This window comes from Zeus faber (assembly GCF_960531495.2).
Source record: "Zeus faber genome assembly, chromosome: 13".
Classification (NCBI taxonomy): domain Eukaryota; kingdom Metazoa; phylum Chordata; class Actinopteri; order Zeiformes; family Zeidae; genus Zeus; species Zeus faber.
Window position 1 is genome coordinate 2,824,763 of NC_137198.1, and position 10,000 is coordinate 2,834,762.

The following is a 10,000-nucleotide window of genomic DNA, read 5'->3' on the forward strand; positions in this document are numbered from 1 at the left end:
CGCACACGCACACACACACACACACACACACACACACACACACACACACACACACAGCACTGTCCTGGCTGAGGCACTAACGAGCTTTGTGACGGAGGCCTGTGATTGGCTGCTGTGTACAGTGAGGGTTCCAATCGGAGCAGCAGGGAGGCGGAGCTCCTTCTCAGTAAAAAATCCTTCTGCTCAGAAATGTTCTTTGTTTGCCTCAAGTGGCTTCTTAGCGTTTTATAAAAACTTCTGACACCGATTGAATTAATCGAAAGACTTGAATGAGTAGAAGCAGCGTGATTTACAGAGCTCAGCGTGTCGAGAAGCAGGCTGCTAACCCTGTCTCACTTCTTATGACGAGGATCTTTTTTTATCAGGAGTTATATTTACAGTGTTAATATTCATATATATGAACACTGTTAATATTCATAAATGAACACTGTTAATATTCATATATTAATAACACTGTTAATATTCATATATTAACACTGTCAATATTCATATATGAACACTGTTAATATTCATATATTAACACTGTTAATATTCATATATAAACACTATTAATATATGAATGTTAACAGTGTTCATATATGAATATTAACACTGTTAAAATATGAATATTAACAGTGTTCATATATGACTATTAACAGTGTTAATATATGAATATCAACAGTGTTCATATATGAAAATTAACACTGTTAATATATGAACATTGACAGTGTTAATATATGAATATTAACAGTGTTCATATATGAATTTTAACAGTGTTAAAATATGAATATTAACAGTGTTCATATATGACTATGAACACTGTTAATATATGAATATTGACAGTGTTAATATATGAATATTAACACTGTAAATTTATAAATATGAACAGTGTTCATATTTATACAGTAAATATATAAACTGCCGAAGAAGAGTTGGAGGTCTGAAAAGGATTTCAGCTCTTCACTCTAATGAAGGAAATGCTCACATACACACATCTATCTACTGTATATGGACTGGATATATGAAATAAATATGGATCTCAGTGTGTAAGTGCATAACTCTAAAAATGGTAATTGAGTTGTATTTATTTTATTCTTTTTTTGTTTAGCAGGGACAGGGATACAGCAGTTTAAGTTGCAACTCATTTAATGTTATAAATGACAAAAGCTGATTCAGTGTAAAGCAGAACATCTCCACTGTCAACATTAATGTGCATGTGTGTGAATTACAGAATAGCTTTAAAACACACACACACACACACACACACACACACACACACACACACACACACACACACACACACACACACACACACACGCACCATAATGCATGCTCAAACACACACACACACACCATAATGCATGCTCAAACACACACAAACACACCATAATGCATGCTCAAACACACACACACACACACACACACACACACACACACACACACACACACACACACACACACACACACACACACGCACCATAATGCATGCTCAAACACACACACACACACCATAATGCATGCTCAAACACACACACACACACCATAATGCATGCTCAAACACACACACACACACACACACACACACACACACACACCATAATGCATGCTCAAACACACACACACACACCATAATGCATGCTCAAACACACACACACACACACACACACACACAAACACACACACACACACACACACACACACACACACACCATAATGCATGCTCAAACACACACACACACACACACACACACACACACCATAATGCATGCTCAAACACACACACACACACACACACACACACACACCATAATGCATGCTCAAACACACACACACAGACACACACACACACACACACACCATAATGCATGCTCAAACACACACACACACTCTGTCCACGTTGCAGCTTTGTCCTTGGAAAGTCCCTCGTAAAATGATATTAAACGTAGGTGACTGTAAACTTCAGTAATTATGATAAATGTGTGCGATTATGAAGAATTATTCCAATCGCTTGTGCTAATAGTATAATTAGCAACAATAATCAAAGACTTACGATGTTTAAACGAGGCTGCGCTGAGGACAATTAAACTCGTAGAAGCTAAATAATGGAGAACTTATGGTGTTTCACGGAAGGGAATTAGTTTTATTAGCACAAGTCTTCTAAATATATCGCTCACAGAATAAAAATAAAACATGAAAAATGGCTCAATTAACAGTTAAATGTCTCTGCCATCGTGGCCATCGTGGGCGCGCGCGGGAGTCAAAGCATGTTCCACGACGACCTTTAAAAGGACAGCGGGAAAGCCAGGGTCAGAGTTCAGAGGTCACAGCGTCGGACAAGTCAGATACGACCCAAACATCCCAGAAAGAGATGGACGTGGGGGGTCTGCCACGCCGCCTGGGGGCTCCTGAAGAGATGATCTGAAGCCTCCAGGTTGGCTTTGCGCTCAGTGCCATTTTGGAAAGATGGAGCCGGAGCGCTAGAGATTTGGGCAGTAGGGCGGAGTCTTGATGTGCTGGGGGTGGGGGCGCCCCCGCCTCGATCGTATGGAACAATAACTTTCTGAACAACAACACTGCCCCCTCTTAGAAAAAGTCAACTTAGACATTGACATTCTGAAGTGTTTCAAATGTAACTGTGTATTTCTAGGGGGAAAGGTCTTCTTTTTCCATTGACTTCCAACCAGTCTGAGGTTGTCTGGGGCACCATCTAGTGGCCACGAGCTGAACTGCCCGGCATGACCACACACACGCGATCTCTCCCTCTCTCTCTCTCTCTCTCTCTCTCCCTCCTTCTCTGTCTTCCATCCTGTCTCTCCCTCTCTCCCTGTCTCTCTCTCCTTCAGACAGAATGTGACTGATATTAGTCAGCTTGCGTCATATTCTTTTTAAGATGACTCACTTAACCGCAAGAGGTTGTTGAAAGGGATGAAAAAAGGATCCAGCGCCAAGGTCACGCCATATCTTAACTTTCTTTAAATACTTTATGAGCCGAACTAATTTAAAACCACCCTGTCAGCTGTCTGATAAATTATGTCTCGCTGGGAGACGGAGGAATCTCCATTTTCTTTATTTTATCTTGAATTTGCCACAAAAGGATCCACATTTCAACCGTAGAATAATGGGGGAACAACCGTTGAAATGTAGATTATTATGTGTCAATAAATACACAAAGTGTAGTAATCAAAGCTATAAGCCTGTTTATATACCATATAAATATAAATATTTCATATATATTTATGCATATATGCACAATTTCCTTCTTTTTATCAGAATATGACTTATTGATACAAAGGTTTATTGTTTATACTTCCTATTTGGATTTATTCCTCGGATTATTATTTGTATTTGTATTATTATTAATGTATTAATGTAATTAATGGAATGGAATGTATTATTCTTGGAATTGTTCAGGCTAAACATGCCTGGAACACGACAACCGCCAAACCCACGGACATGGTTGAGGTCTCTTTGGAACCATGATGTTTAAGACATCTTGTGGTGCGAGTTTTATCCACATCTATGCACATTTGTAGCAGGAATTAGCGAAACAACCTTGCACTTTTACCAGAAGTTAAAGAACGTGGGGTTTGTGGGGCGGGGCGCTTTGTGACATCATCATTGGACGTCATATGAGTCCAAGCTTCGTCTCTGGGTGCTCGTTCGCATTCGGAGAGTTGCGCTGTGTAGACCTGGTTGCTTTGCGTAGTAGTTACGCTTATTCAGACGACAGACCGGAGGAGCCGATGCGACGTTCGATGTAAACTTGGAAAATTGTAACTCGTGCTGCGTTTCAGAGAACCCGGAAAACAGAAATACATACCTAACACGACTAAACTGGACCCCGACCCCATGTATTGCTGCCTGCAGCTATATTGAGGGGTCCAGCCCGTAGGACAATTGTTATTGTATGGGAAAAATTCTCTGAATCTTGAAACCTTAAACTATCTGGAACAACAAACTTAGGCAGATCCCACAAACACAGTTACATCTTGTTTGAAACGTTATGTCACAAACATAAATTTATGAAATTTATCATCGTGATACAGTTAGATACAGAGTCCGTTTTCCTCTACCTACAAAGACGCGACATGAACAGCCAATGGTACAGAGCAGAGAAACAACCACGTGACACGAACAGCCAATGGTACAGCAGGAGCACCGGCGCTTCCTCCGCTCTCTGCTCGGCAGCGCGAAGCGGGGATGAAGCCCCTGGAGCTGACGGGGCGGGTCTTCCTCAAACCACAGCTTCGCCCTCCTCCCAACCCCAGCCCGGCGAGCGAGGAGAGCGATTAAAGGAAGAATCTGTGATTTTCACTGATGGTCAGAAAGAGCCTCTAGGTCCCCTCCTCACGTCCCCGAATACAATCACAACACACACAACACGGTCAGTTATAACAATGGCAAAGTTTGGATTAAAGTCAAAAGTAAACAGTTGTTTTAAAGAAACTTCACAAATAAACAGTTTCCTACACCTAAACTTTGCAGATTTAAATGAAAAGGCGAAAGTGTTAAGTATTGACAAGTTCCTCCATAATAATAATAATAATTGATGCCAAATTGAGTTTCAGATTCCATAAATGTTGTCTGCATGACAATATAGTGGAGTCATCTATTCAACTGAATTTTCCAATTGTAGACCATTAACAGAAAAAATACAATGAAGTACTAATCTAACATTAACTGATTACATTTTTAATATAAAATGTATTTATCATTATTGTATTGTAAAGTAATCACAAAGTTTGTTTTTGTTATTGTTCCAGATGCTGGAAAATAGCCAAAATCGGCTTTGTGGTATGAGGGTGTAGAATTGAACAATGAAAGGAATAATCCTCTTTCCAAAATTGAAGTAGATCAAAAAACCACAAACAACAATAATGAATGGATGTGCAGTGATTATATTGAAAAAGCAGATTTAGGTTGAGAAGATGAAAATGTTGATGACACATGAAGTGATAAACAACAAGATGGAATGTTTATCAACATGTTTCCATCAGTTGACATTGTGTGAGAGCAGCACTTGATGACATCACCAGCAGAAGGAAACAACCCTGCAGCGTTACTGGACATGAAACCAATGAAGCTGAACGTTTCCCACTTCTTTTCCAAACAACAACGGGAACGTTTCATACGTGTTGTCATCCAGGTTTGATTCACACCCATCTACACTTGTATCAGGAAATATTGATAAAACTTTACAAAGTCACCCAAAATTGAAGAACGTTGCCGTTACATTGAAAACACAGTCACGTCGCAACATTATGAACCAACGCTTTATAAATCCACTGTTCGTCTCTGAGTCGTCCAAATCAAAAAATTGTAAATCATGCTCCATTGCACAGAAATCGGAAAACTGTAATACATACCAAACACAACTAAACTGGATCCGTGTATTGCAGCCTGCAGATTTATTATTATTACAATTGTTATTATTATTATTATTATTGTTATTATTGCCATGATTATTATTATTATTGTTTTATTACTATTATTATTGTTGTTATTATTATTGTTATGATTACTATTATTGTTATTGTTATTATTATTATTATTATTATTATTATTATTACTATTATTATTATTATTATTACCATTATTGCAGATTTGTTTGGCTTGTGCTGCACTAAAACAGCAATTTCACTGATGAATAGAGTATCCATTCATCCATCCATTCATCCATTCATCCATCCTTCCATCCATCCACCCATCCATCCATCCATCCGTTCATCCTTCCATCCATTCCTCCATCCTTCCATCCATCCATCCATCCATCCTTCCATCCATCCATCCATCCACCCATCCATCCATCCATCCATCCATCCTTCCATCCTTCCATCCATCCATTCCTCCATCCTTCCATCCATCCATCCATCCATCCATGTGTGTTTAATAATGTTCATCTCAGGAGGATCAAACTCTAGTTTCCATCGGTTGTTGCTGAAATCAAACAGAAAGTACTTTTATACTTTTACTTCAGGAGAAATGTCAAGTCATTTTGTGTTAGTGTATTTGTATTTTCACTGCAGTAAAAGGTCTGAGTACTTCTTCCACCACCTGCAGACAGGACAGACAGACAGTACTTTGTAGGTTTCTGTCTGTCTGTCTGTCGGTCTGTCTGTCTGTCTGTCGTTATGTGAATTGTAAAACAGACTGGAACTGATGAACACTTTAAAGAAAACCGCCCTGATCCCACGGAGGAAAGAAAGCTGCTTCTGCTGCACCGCTCGTCCTCCCTCACTCCACCTCTCCCTCACTCCCCCTCGCTTTCTCTTTTTTCTCTCTCTGGACAAATGACCGTTCCTCAACACACCAACAATCAAATGTCCACCATGTCCTTTCCGTCTAACATCCAGTTTGAGTCACAGAGAAAGGGAGGGAGGGAGGGAGGGTGAAAAGGAAGAGAAAGTCACATAAAAAAGAACAAAAGCAGAAATGTGGAACTCCAATTAATTTCACCCCCCACCCCCTCCACCAATCAGACAGGAATAATTTGGTGGCAGATCTAATTACTGTTGGTCTCTGAAGAACACACACACACACACACACACACACACACACACACACACACACACACACACACACACACACACACACACACACACACACACACGTTCCAATCTCCTCCTCCTGTTTGAACAAGCTGATGAACTGTGGGACTGGATGGATATCCAGTCATTTTGTTTAATTTATAAATGGATTTTCCCCTAATACCTAAATTATCATCAGCCAATGAAAAAAAAGGACAAGATGGAGGGAGAGACAGAGAGAGCGAGAGAGAGAGTGAGAGAGAGACAGAGAGAGAGAGAGAGAGAGAGAGAGAGAGACAGAGGAAGAGAGAGACAGAGATGACTAACTGACAAGGGGATTGCACAGAGTGTGGGATTCTTTGCTCTGAACAGTGAACAGAGAGATGGAGGGAGGGGGAAAAGAAGGGAAGTGTCCTCTCCCAAGATCCTTTCCATGTTACAAGTTCTGATCAAAATCAGTGACTGAATACTGACATCTAGGATAATATAAAATTATTTTTATTAAATTAATTGTGACCCCCCCGAAGAATCGCCACCGTACCGTGGTGGAGGGGTTTATGTGTCCCTGTGACCCTGGGAGCTGTGTTGTCGGGGGCATCAGCCCCTGGTAGAGTCTCCTAAGGCAGAGTGGTCCCAGGGGAGCGACCAGACAAAGAGCGATTCAAAGGACCCCAATGAAAAAACACCAAAGGCAATATGGTACCTCGCCCGGAATAGGAAAACCGGGGCCCCCTCCTGGAGCCAGACCCGGGAGGGGAGCTCGCCGTCGAGTGTCTAGTGTTGTGTCTGGAGCCGCCACCCTGTGGACCCACCACCTACAGGGATAGGCATTGGGGTCGGGTGCAATGTCAGCCGGGCGATGGGCAAAGGCGGGGGCCTGGGCCTGCTGATCCTCGGCATCGCAGACTAGTTCTAGGTACGTGGAATGTCACCTTTCTGGCGGGGAAGGAGCCGGAGCTGGTGCGGAAGGTGGAGCGGTACCAACTAGATATAGGCTCACCTCTACGCACAGCAATGGCTCTGGAACCAAACTCCTGGAGAGGGGCTCTCCTTTTCCGGAGTTGCCCAGTGTGAGAGGTGCCGGGCAGGTTTGGGGATACTCAGGAGCCCCCGGCTGAGTGCCGCTGTGTTGAGGAGTACTGTGTTGGAGTTCTCACCAGTGAACGAGAGGGTCGCCTCTATGCGACTACAAGTTGCTAAGGGGAAAGCTCTGACAGAGTATTCGGCCTTCTTGGAGTATCTGGGTGGCGTCCTGGAAAGGGCTCCGCCTAGGGACTCTATACTTCTACTGAGAGACTTCAACGCTCACGTGGGCAACGATGGAGAAACCTGGAAGCGGGTAATTGGGAGGAACGCGTTCCTGATCTGAATCCGAGTGGTGCTTAGTTATTGGACTTCTGTGCTAGTCATGGATTGGCCATAACGAAATACCATGTTCGAGAATAGGGTGGCTCATAAGTGTGCGTGGTACCAGACAAGGTCAAAGATCAATGATCGACTTTGTGTTCGTGTCATCAGGTCTGTGGCGGTATGTCTTCGACACTTGGGTGAAGAGAGGAGCAGAGCTGTCAACTGATCATCACCTGGTGGTGAGTTGGCTCAGATGGCGGGGGAGGCTGCCAGACAGACCTGGTAAACCCAAACGTGTAGTGAGGGTGAACTGGGAATGCCTGGTGGATGCCCCTGTCCGCGAGGTCTTCAACTCCCACCTCCGGAAGAATTTTTCGGCATCCTGGGGGAGGTTGGGGACATGGAATCCGAGTGGGTCATGTTCAAAACCTCCATTGCAGAGGCGGCTGCTAGGAGCTGTGGTCGGAAGGCAGTCGATGCCTGTTTCGCGTTAACCCAAGAACCCATTGGAGGACACCAGCAGTGAAGGAAGCCGTCAAGCTGAAGGAGGCCTTTCGGGCTTGGCTGGCCCAGGGGTCTCCCGAGGCAGCAGACAGGTACCTGCAGGCTAGAAGGGCTGCGGCTTTGGCGGTCACTGACGCAAAAACCCGGGTGCAGGAGGAGTTCGGGGAGGCTATGGAGAAGGACTTTCGGTTGGCCTCAAGGAAGTTCTGGCAAAATGTTCGGCGACTCAGAAAGGGAAAGCAGGGCTTGGCTCAGTCTGTGTTCAGCCAGGGAGGAGACCTGCTGACCCGGACTGGGGATATTGTCGGGCGGTGGAAAGAGCACTTTGAGGAACTCCTGAACCCGACAAATACGTCCTCAGGGGAAGAGGCCGGGGGAAGTCTCGTCCATATGCCTGGCAGAGGTCTCTGTTAAAAAGCTCCTCGGGGGCAAGACGCCGTGGGTGGATGAGATTTGTCCTGAGATGCTGAAGGCTCGAAACATTGTTTGGCTGTCTTGGTTGACACGCCTCTTCAGTGTTGCGTGGATATTGGATACAGTACCTGTGGAGTGGCAAACCGAGGTGGTGGTTCCCATTTTTAAAAAGGGGGGCCGGAGGGTATGCTCCAATGACACTGCTCAGCCTCCCCGGCCGATTGTCGAACCTCGGATTCAGGAGGAGCAATGCGGATTTCGTCCTGGACGTGGAACAGTGGACCAGCTCTTTACCCTTGCAGGGTTGCTGGGGTGGTTGTGGGAGTTTGCCCATCCAGTCTACATGTGTCTGTGGACCTGGAGAAGGCCTTTGACCGTGTCCCTCGGGGGATCCTGTGGGGGGTACTGAGGGAGTATGGGGTACCGGGGCTGTTGGTACGAGCCATCCGGACCTTGTACAACCAAAGTGAAAGCTGTGTTCACATTCTCGGCACAAAGTCAAACACGTTCTCAGTGGGTGTTGGATTCCGCCAAGGTTGCCCCTTGTCCCCGATTGTCTTTGTGATATTCATGGAGAGGATCTCAAGGTGCAGCCGAGGTGAGGACAGTGTCCGGTTTGGGAACCTCAGAATTGCATCTCTGCTTTTTGCAGATGATGTGGTTTTTTTGGCTTCATCAGACCGTGACCTCCAGCACGCACTGGGGCGGTTTGCAGCCGAGTGTGAAGCGGTTGGGAGAGTCAGCACCTCCAAGTCTGAGGCCATGGTTCTCTGCCGGAAAACGGTGGATTGCTCCCTCCGGGTCGGGAGCAAGTTGCTGCCCCAAGTGAAGGACTTCAAGTATCTCGGGGTCTTGTTCACGAATGAGGGGAAAATGGAGCGTGAGATGGACAGGCGGATCGGTGCGGCGTCAGCAGCGATGCGGGCGTAGTACCGGACCGTTGTGGTGAAGAGGGAGCTGAGCGAAGGCAAAGCTCTCAATTTACCAGTCCATCTACGTCCCAACCCTCACATATGGTCATGAGATTTGGGTAGTGACCGAAAGAACGAGATTGCGAAAAGAAGTGGCCGAAATGAGTTTCCTCCGTAGGGTGGCTGGTCCCAGCCTTAGAGATAGGGTGAGGAGCTCAGACATCCGGAGGGGAGCTCGGAGTAGAGCCGCTGCTCCTTCTGGTCGAAAGGAGCCAGTTGAGGTTGTTCGGGCATCTGATCAGGATGCCTCCTGGA

General features: G+C 44.8%; 1 protein-coding gene across 1 annotated transcript in view; it reads right to left on the minus strand.

Moving 5' to 3' along the window:
- Positions 1–10,000, minus strand: part of npas3 (neuronal PAS domain protein 3) — a gene marked incomplete at both ends in the record, with an annotated part of 197,868 nt that overhangs the window by 38,808 nt on the left and 149,060 nt on the right. The gene's annotated exons all lie outside the window — the stretch shown is intronic.